Source organism: Myotis daubentonii, chromosome 1, assembly GCF_963259705.1.
Source record: "Myotis daubentonii chromosome 1, mMyoDau2.1, whole genome shotgun sequence".
NCBI lineage: Eukaryota > Metazoa > Chordata > Mammalia > Chiroptera > Vespertilionidae > Myotis > Myotis daubentonii.
The window spans coordinates 67020916-67031584 of NC_081840.1; the positions used below are offsets into that span (position 1 = coordinate 67020916).

At 45.6% G+C, this 10669-nt stretch overlaps 1 pseudogene; it reads left to right on the top strand.

Annotated features, from left to right (window-relative positions):
• The first annotated feature begins 7565 nt into the window (after positions 1-7565).
• LOC132220007 (ras-related protein Rab-7a-like) lies at positions 7566-8975 on the top strand (annotated as a pseudogene).
• The last annotated feature ends 1694 nt before the right edge of the window (positions 8976-10669 follow it).

The following is a 10669-nucleotide window of genomic DNA, read 5'->3' on the forward strand; positions in this document are numbered from 1 at the left end:
GAGCCTGTGCTTTTCCTTTGATTTGTTCCTTGTGGGGCAAATGGACAAAAGAAATGTGAAAAGGTGGGTGTTTTTCTGTGTGTGTGTGTGTATGTGTGCGTGTGCGTGTGCGTGTGTGTGTATGTGTGCGTGTGCGTGTGCGTGTGTGTGCGTGTACGTGTGCGTGTGTGTGTGCGTGTATGTATGTTTAAATTTCACTAGTGGTTTCTCCCCTAACTTCCTCCTGCACTTATAAAGGGCTAAGTTCCAAATTAGACTTGCAAATATGGTTTTGGTATTTGATACCACTGCTTGAATGGCTCCCTGCTTGCTACTTGTAGCAGCTTTTTTGGATGAGCCTGTGCTTCCCTCATTTATGGTGCTGTTGTTCAGATGGTGGTGTCCATATAAAACTTTTCTCATCAGAACAGTTGTATGTGTGGTGCAATTGACCTGATTCCTCCCTGAGAGATGCTCCCAGGCAGTGGGGAGGTAAAACAAAAGCATGCCAATGCAGATGAGCTGGTAACTTTTGTCAGCCTTCTGTTTTTAACATGTGCCCTCTGACAAGCCAAACCTCAGTGCTCTGAGGGGTACATTTCTGAGGCCACGGCTCGATGGAGCTTCTTCCTGGGTAACAGGTTCCTAGTCCCTAATGATGAGCAGGGTGGCCATATACATCTTCAGAGAACATTTGTTTTTTTTAAAATTGAATTTATTGAGGTGACATTGGTTCACAAAACCATACAGGTTTCAAGTATACAACTCAACAAAACATTATCTGCACACTGCATCGTGCACCTATCACCCAAAGTAAACTCTCTTTCCATCCCCATTTATCCCCCCTTTGCCCACCTCCACTTACCCCCTATCCCCTTTCCCCTCTGGCTATCAGCACACTGTTGTCTGTGTGTGTGTGTGTGTGTGTGTGTGTGTGTGTGTGTACACATACATACATACTAGAGACCCAGTGCACGACTTCATGCACCAGTGGGTTCCCACAGCCCGGCCTGTGGGATTGGGCTGAAACTGGCTTTCCAACATCCCCCAAGGGGCACCGGACATGCGAGGCCAGGCCGAAGGACCCCATTGGTGCACGATCAGGGCCAGAGAGGGACGCAGGAGGTTGGCCAGCAGGGGAGGGACCACAGGAGGTTTCCAGGGCGTGTCCTGCCTGTCTCAGTCCCGATCCGCTGGACCCCAGCAGCAAGCTAACCTACCGGTTGGAGCACCTGCTCCCTGGTGGTCAGTGCACGTCATAGCGACTGGTCGACTGTCTGCCCCCTGGTGGTCAGTGCACGTCATAGCCAGCGGTTGAGCCCTCTAGCAAATCCAGTGCCCCTCCGGTTTTGGCCCGATCCTGCAGGCCTTAGCATATCATTAGCATATTACGCTTTGATTGGTTGAACAGACGACCAGATGACCAGACACTTAGCATATTAGGCTTTTATTATATAGGATATTTGCTTAATCCCTTCACCTTTTTTCATCCAGCCCCCCAATCCACCTTCCCTCTGACAGTTGTCAGCCTGTTTGATGTATCCATGCCTCTGTTTCTATTTTGTGAAGGACCCAATTTATTTTGTTCATTAGAGTCCACATATAAGTGAGATCATATGTTATTTGTCTTTCTCTGACTGGCTTATTTCACTTAGCATAAAAATCTCCAGGTCCATCCCTGGTGTCACAAAAGGCAAAATTTCCTTCTTTTATAAGCCTGAGTAGTATTCCATTGTATAAATATACCAAAATATACCATTATTTACTCATCTATTCATGGACACTTGGGTTGTTTCCACATCTTAGCTATCTAATCATCTAATCTAATAAAAGACAAACATGCAAATTGACCATACCTTCTCTATGCCTTAAGCCATACCCACCAGCCAATCTGAGCGACTATATGCAAATTAACCCAACCAAGATGGCGGCCGGCAGCCACGGAGCTGAAGCGAGCAGGAGGCTTGGTTGCCCCACTGATGGAGGAAGCCAAGCTTCCCGCCTGTCGTGGCCAGCTCTGAGCTCCACTGAAGGAAACAAAGTTTCAATTATAGAAGATAAATAAACCCCAGATACCTGCTTTCAGCTGGCCCTGGCCACGGAGCTGGAGCAAGCAGGAGGCTTGGTTGCTCCAGTGATGGAGGAAGCCAAGCTTCCCGCCTGTCGTGGCTGGCTCTGAGCTCCACTGAAGGCAACAAAGTTTCAATTATAGAAGGTAAATAAATACCAGAATAAAAAAGAAAAAGAAATAAAGGAGAGACTGGGAGCTTCCGTCGCCGGGGGGGTTTGGCCAGCCTGAAAACGGCCCTCAGCCCCTCACCCAGACTGGCCAGGCACCCAGTGGGGACCCCCCAACCTAAAGGGGGTGTTGCCAGCCTGCAAACAGCCATCAGCCCTTCACCCAGGCTGGCCCAACCTCCATGGGGTGAGGGTCGCCTCTGGGGGGGAGGCTTGACCAGCCTGCAAACAGCCATCAGCCCCTCACCCAGTTGGGCCAGGCACCCCAGTGGGGACCACCACCCGGAAGGGGGTGTGACCAGCCTGCAAACACCCATCAGCCCCTCATCCAGGCTGGCCAGGCACCCCAGCAGGACCCCCCACCCTGATCCGGGACACCCTTCAGAGCAAACCAGCCAGCCCCACCCCTGCACCAGGCCTCTATCCTATATAATAAAAGGGTAATATGCAAACTGACCCTAACAGCAGAAAGACTGGGAATGACTGGTCACTATGACACACACTGACCAACAGGGGGCAGATGCTCAATGCAGGAGCTGCCCCCTGGTGGTCAGTGTGCTCCCACAGGGGGAGCTCTGCTCAGCCACAAGCCAGGCTGACGGCTGCCAGTACAGTGGTGGTGGTGGGAGCCTCTCCCGCCTCCTCAGCAGCACTAAGGATGTCAGACTGCACTTAGGCCTGCTTCCCGCTGGCAAGTGGACATCCCCCCAGGGCTCCTGGGCTGCCAGAGAGATGTCTGATTGCCAGCGTAGGCCCTGGGGAATGGGCCTAAGCCAGCAGGTGGTCATCCCCCGAGGGGTCCCAGACTGGGAGAGGGCACAGGCCGGGCTGAAGGGACCCCTCCCCCCCCCCAAGTACATAAATTTTTGTGCACCGGGCCTCTAGGGCCTCTAGTTGTAAATAATGCTTCAATGAACATAGGGGTGCATATATTCTTTCAAATGAGTGTTTTTGTTGTTTTTGGATATATTCCCAGAAATGGGATTGCTGGGTCAAAAGTCAGTTCCATTTTTAATTTTTTGAGGAAACTCCATACTGTTTTCCATACAAGCTGCACCTGTCTGCATTCCCACCAGCAGTGTACTAGGGTTCCCTTTTCTCCACATCCTCTCCAGCACTTGCTGTTTGTTGATTTATTGATAATAGACATTCTGATTGGCATGAGATAATATCTCATCGTGATTTTAATTTGCATTTCTCTGATGATTAGTGACAGCATTTTTTCATATGTCTAATGGCCATCTCTACTAGTATGTCCTCTTTGGAGAAGTGTCTATTCAGGTTCTTTGCCCATTTTTAAATTGCATTTTCTTTGTGTTGAGTTTATAAGTTCTTCTCTTTTTTTGGTATAAGTTATTTTTATGTTTTAGAAATTAACCCCTTATCAGATATGTCATTAGCAAAAATGTTCCCCCATTCCATAGTTTACCTTTTCATTTTGTTGATTTTTTTTTTTTTTGGCTATACAAAAGCTTTTTAGTTTGATGTAATCCCATTTGTTTATTTTCTCCTTTTTTTCCTTGCTCAAGGAGATATACATCAGCAAAAATAATGCTACAAGAAATGTCTGAAATTTTACTGCCTATTGCTTATTTCTAAATCAAGTATTTGCCTTGTTTGAAAGGATGGTAACCACCCAAGTAATTCCATATCCTTCTCTAATTATATGAATAGTTCTGTTGTAATTTCCAGATATATTTTCCCTTTTTTTCTTTTAAAAAATATATTTTTATTGATTTCAGAGAGGAAGGGAAAGGGAGAGAGAGATATAGAAGCATCAATGATGATAGAGAATCATTGATCAGCTGCTTCCTGCACACCCCTCACTGGGGATTGAGCTCCTAACCTGGGCATGTGCCCTGATCAGAATCAAAACGTGACCTCCTGGTTCACAGGTTGACACTCAACCACTGAGCCACGCCAGTCGGGCTCATTTTTTATTTATCAATTACAGTTGATATACATTATTAAATTAGTTTCAGGTGTACACTCCAATGATTAAACATTACATACATTACTAAGTGATCATCCCAATAAATCTCACACCCATCTGATACCATACATAATTATTAGAATATTTTTGACTGCTAGAGGTCTGGTGCATGGATTCGTGCACTGATGGGGTTCTTTGGCCTGGCCTGGGCCCTCTCGCAATCCAGGACCCCCTCAGGGGATGTCAGACTGTCGATTTTGGCTCAATCCCCGCAGGCCAGCTGAGGGACCCCACCAGTGCACGAGTCTGTGCACTGGGCCTCTAGTATGCATATGAGATCCTTGGTTAATCTCTTCCTACCCTCCCCCCACTCCCTTCCCTCTGAGATTCATCAGTCTGTTCCATGTTTCCAAGCCTGTGTGCTGAGCTTCTGCCCCCTGGTGGTCAGTGCGTGTCATAGCTACCAGTCAAACGGTTGCTTAGGCTTTTATATATATAGATATTTCCTATGTTGTACTTTACATCCCCATGACTATTCTGTAACAATCAATTTGTACTTCTTTTTTAAAAATATATATTTTATTGATTTTTTACAGAGAGGAAGGGAGAGGGATAGAGAGTTAGAAACATCCATGAGAGAGAAACATCTATCAGCTGCCTCCTGCACACCCCCTACTGGGGATGTGCCCACAACCAAGGTACATGCCCTTGACTGGAATTGAACCTGGGGCTCTTCAGTCCACAGGCCGATGCTCTAATCAGTGATGGCGAACCTTTTGAGCTTGGCGTGTCAGCATTTTGAAAAACCCTAACTTAACTCTGGTGCCATGTCACATATAGAAATTTTTTGATGTTGGCAACCATAGTAAAACAAAGATTTATATTTTTGATATTTATTTTATATATTTCAATGCCATTTAACAAAGAAAAATCAACCAAAAAAATGAGTTTGCGTGTCACCTCTGACACACGTGTCATAGGTTCGCCATCACTGCTCTAGCCACTGAGCCAAACTGGTCAGAGCAATTTGTACTTCTTAATCTCAACCCATCTGACAACCATCAAAATGTTCTTTGTATCTATGAGTTTGTTTCTGTTCTGCTTGTTTGTTTATTTTGTTTTTTAGATTCCTCAAGGAATCACCAGGTTGGGGCCAGGTTGTGTGAGCCAGGTTGATGGAGTCTCAAATATGGTGCCCACCTGCCAGCTCTGTGGGTAAGGGCTCAGAAAAGGAACAGTGGCCTCTGCCAGTGCTTCTGTCTGGGAGAAAGCTGCCCCAAGCTCTTGCTTGATGCAGGACAATTCAGTTCCTGTATGTCCCTGGTGCCTTTTGAGCCACTGTGCCAGCATTGGGGCTCAAAGCAAGCGAGTCCAATTAAGTCCATGTGTGGGCCCTTTAAGAGGAATTGCCTCGGATTCCATCAGCCCTCCATCTCCCTCACCCTTAATCCCTGGTTTTTACAGACAGAAGTTATGGGGGCTTCTCTTTCTGACACAGGAATCTGGGGCTGGGGGGCCTGGTGTGGAGCTGGGACTCCTCAGGGGAGACCTTGGCAGCAGAGCTATCCCTCCCAATTTTTATCCCCTACACGTGGGTGTGGGACTAGCCCCTTCTGTAACTCTCCCCTCCTCCTACTAGTCTTGCTGTGTCTTCTTTAATTCCCTAGTTGTAGGACTTCCATTCAACCAGATTTCAGACGGTTCTGAATGATGGTTATTCTGTAGTTTAGTTGTAGTTTTGATGTGGTTGTGGGAGGAGGTGAGAACAGTGTGTACCTATGCCACCATCTTGGCCAGAGTCCAAAATACTAAGATTTTTCTTCTCCTAGAATGATAAACAACTAAGGAAAAAAAGCAATAAAGTCTCAAAACATTCTCCCAAAGAGTAGCTGATCATAAGATGGATAGGGAATATTTCTGTACCAGAAAGTAGCGTTTCTGTAATTCAGGCAAGAATCTAGCTTTGCCTTTTCTCTACCTCCCTCCCATTTTCTCTTTAGGAAACAGAAATTTTAGTATGAGAAGGTGGGGAGTTGATTTAAAAGAACCAAAAAGAGATTGTAGGACTGAAAGGCTTTTAGCCCCACATGAAAACCTGGATGAGGTATGAGAAGCTCCCAGATCTCTGCTTACCTTCTTGCTTCACTTTAATAAAGATAGATTTCCACAGAAGGGAGTCCAATATGTTGTAACTATGGTTTCTTAATTGCTTTAGAGGTGACAATTTAAGTGATGGCTCTAAAAGAAGGTGAAACTATTTACCAAAAATAAATTTGATATTAGTTCCCAAAGCTAACTTATTAATATAGATTTACCTTTGGCTATTTAAGTGGTACTAAATTTGAAACCAAGAGTCTTGGGTGCTATCTTTATCTGCCTGTGGCTTACTGTGTGGTCATAAATAAGTCAAGACCTCTTTGTGTTCCAGTTCCCTTTCAGAAATTGGACCAACCATAGGAAAAATGGTATTGGCCAAAAATACTGATCTGTTTCCTTTGACCCTGGAAACTCCCAAAGAACTCCAGTTAGGACTTCCTCAAACCAGTAAAATTTATGACTTGAGAGAGCCTTTTTTATCACACCAAACTTTCTTCCTTCCTCATGTCCTTAGTGAAACAGAAAGTTAGAGCAAATGGAGCAATAAATATTGCTAAACCTTAGAGCCAGGGAAGGACAATTACCAACAAGGGCAAAGCAGTAATAACTTGGTATATCCAGAGAAGGTTGGGTTGGAGCCAAGGAGATAAGCTAAGTGACTGCTACTGTTCTCTTCCGGCACATGCGCTCATCACCCAGGGCTTGGCAAGATTAGTGCTGGAACAGCACAGGCTTGCATCCAGTACCTGCTCCAGAAATAGGCTCTAGATATAGGCACAGCAAGTAAACAAATACCCTATCCGTTGTTGCTGAGGTGTCCTTCTCAGGCAGGCCTGCCCATAGGACTATTGCTGAAAGAGGAAGACAGCCTGGAGCCACTCCCTGGTCCTGTCTTGGAAGGAGTCCCTAAGGCTGAGAATAGCTCCAGTCACCTGAGACAGTAGGAATTTTCCTGAAAATTCCAAACTGTTCCAATCAGCTCTGGCCCTACTTCGGTTACAAGATTCAAGCCAGGCTTGGCTGGTGTGGCTCAATGGTTGAGTGTTGACCCAGGAAACAAGAGGTCAATGGATCAATTCCTGGTTAGGGCACATGCCTGAGTTGCGGGCTTATCCCCCAGTAGGGGGCATGCAGGAGGCAGCCAATCCATATTTCTCTCATTGATGTTTCTATGTCTCTATCCCGCTCCCTTTCTCTCTCTCTAAAAATCAATAAAAACATATATATTTTTAAAAGATTAAAGACAGGACACTGCCGTAACAATCTTCGGTTTGTGAGAGGGCTGTTTACTTGAACCCAGAAAGGGATTATTGAAGGCACAGATTCATTCATCTAACCAGTATTTGTTGAGCCCCTGCCATGCTTCAGGCACTGTGCATGGTGGGGAATAAAACAGGACCAGGCGCAGCGGTGGTGGAAGTGGGAGCAGAGCTGGCGTCTTGGAGAGCGCTGAGGAACCTGCTGGAATTGGAACTTGGACTTCTCTGTCCCTGTCCTCCCTTGAGTCTCCTACTTGGTGAGAGCCCTGGTGACACGCCCGGCTCAGAGCCCCCAGTGGAGCAGTCAAGCTTGAAGGATGACCTCTAGGAAGAAAGCGTTGCTGAAGGTTATCATCCTGGAAGATTCTGGAGTTGGTAAGAGATCACTCATGAACCAGTGTGTGAAGAAGAAATCAGTAGTCCGAAATTCAGAAATTCAAAGCCACAAAAGGAACAGACTTTCTGACAAAGGAGGTGATGGTGGGTGACAGACTAGTTACCATACAGATCGGGACTTGCAGGACAGGAATGGTTCCAGTCTCATAGTGTGGCCTTTTCCAGAGGTGCAGACTGCTGTGTTCTGGTATTTGATGTGACTGCCCCCAACACATTCAAAACACCTGACGGTTGGAGAGATGAGTTTCTCATCCAGGTCAGTCCTCGGGACCCTGAAAACTTTCCTTTCGTGGTATTGGGAAATAAGATTGACCTTGAGGGAAGAGATCAACCGAAGGACTTGTATACATGTATATAAGCCAAACCAATGGACATGGACAACAGGGGGATGGGAGCATGAGTTTGTGTGTGGGGGGGGGAGGTTGGGGGTTAATGGGGGGGATGAGGACACATTTGTAATACCTTAACTAATAATAATAAAAATAAAAAAGAAGAAGAAAAAAAAGATTGACCTTGAAAGCAGGCAAATGGCCACAAAACAAGCACAGGCCTGGTGCTGCAGCAAAAACAACAGCCCCTACCTCAAGACCAGAGCCAAGGAGGCCATCAGCGTGGAGCAGGCATTCCAGATGATCGCACGGAATGCACTTAATAGGGAACAGAGATGGAGCCTTACTATGAATTTTCTGAACCCACCAAACTGGACAAGAATGTCCAGGCCAAAGCCTCAGCGGAAAGCTACCGCTGCTGAATGGGCAGTGAGACGAGAGCACAGAGCCCTTCACAAACCAAGAACACACTTGGGACTTCCAACACAAACCCCCTCTCCTCTTTCAAACAAAACATAAAGTGATCTCTCATATCCAGCTGCCAAAAGAAACCGTGCCAGACACACTCAGCCCTCCATACAGCACACACACACAGATCTGACACAAGCAGACAGACTCCAGCAGCCCAGGCCTGTGATGGCTCCATCAGGCCCACCCATGGCACCAGCCCTCATGTGGCAACAGGATGGGCCGGCTGTAGAAATTGTCTGGTGTAGAGTCAACATCAGAAGCTTATTCCTTTTGTCCACCGGGGAGAGAGAACTGTTTACAGTTAATCTGTGCCTAATTTGTTATCTGATTTTTTAATGGTCTTGTGATCTTTTCACCCCATCACTCCCTCCTCTTGTGAAGGCCATCCCTTGGAAAGGCTGGTGCCCTGTGCTTCGCTACAGGCTCATACCCAGTATGATCAGGCTGGATTTTGTATGCATCTGTTGATGCTTGTTACTTTTTTTTTTTAATAACAGCATAATTCTTTTTTTTAAATATATTTTTTATTGATTTTTTACAGAAAGGAAAGGAGAGGGATAGAGAGTTAGAAACATCGATCAGCTGCCTCCTGCACACCTCCTACTGGGGATGTGCCCACAACCAAGATACATGCCCGAACCTGGGACCTTTCAATCCGCAGGCCGACGCTCTATCCACTGAGCCAAACCAGTTAGGGCAGTGGTTCTCAACCTTGGCTGCACATTAGAATCACCTGGGAATCTTGTTAAAATCCTGATTTCTGGGCCTCATCATTAGTAACAAAGAAACAGAATTTACGGAGGATGAGGCCCAGAAATCAGGATTTTAACAAGATTCTCAGGTGATTCTAATGTGCAGGTTGAGCACCACTGGATTAGGGCAATGCTTGTTACTTTTAACTAATCAGACCTTTTTACAGTATCTATTATATAAAACTTCTTAGAAAAGAATTTTATAGTACATGTTAATATATGCAACCAATTAAAATGTATAAATTAGTGTAAAGAAAACAAACAAACAAAAACAAAACCACATCTTCTCACATGGAATGATGAAGGGGAAGCTATGGCCTAGCTAATTAGTGCTGTAATCACTACTGTTGTAGAGCCCAGGTGTGAGCACAGGGTGCTTTGAGAGCATGTAGGAAGGCGAGATGAGAGCTCTAGGAAGTCAGTGTGGTAGGTAGGAGAGGCCATGTTAGGAAGCTGAGCCCAGAAAAATGAAAAGCAGAGAGAATAAAGGGATAGAGCATGGAGGCAGAGAAAAGTCCCGGAAGAGGACAGCAGCATATACAGCTAGAGAGATGATGATGGCTGCCATGGGCTGGACAAGATTGAATTGATTAGAGCAGTGGTTCTCAACCTTCTGGCCCTTTAAATACAGTTCCTCATGTTGTGACCCCCAGCCATAAAATTATTTTCGTTGCTACTTCATAACTGTAATGTTGCTACTGTTATGAATCGTAATGTAAATATCTGATATGCAGGATGGTCTTAGGCGACCCCTGTGAAAGGGTTGTTCGACCCCCAAAGGGGACACGACCCACAGGTTGAGAACCGCTGGATTAGAGGAGCACAAATTCACATTTGGTAATGCTATGTCTCCATGAAATAATACAATTAGAGGGCTTGTGGTTTTCCTTTCTAATTTTTTAGCTTGATTTCTTTGAAGTTAATTTTTTCACTCTTACAGAACAAATAGGATCATGTATTTACCAAAGATGGGTATATCAATATAGCACAGCCCACACTTTGATCTTGCAGGGAGATGAGGACACTCCTTCATTGAGATGTTGGGTCAATATTCCCTCTCCTTGAGCCTGGGGAGACTTATGCAATGCCTTGCTAATAGAGTACAGCATACATAATGTGACTTCTGAGGCTAGATCATACAAACATCCCACCTGCTTCTCTCTCTCTCAACATGCTCCTTGGTGGTTCTAACCAACAGGTAAGGAGTCTGACTGC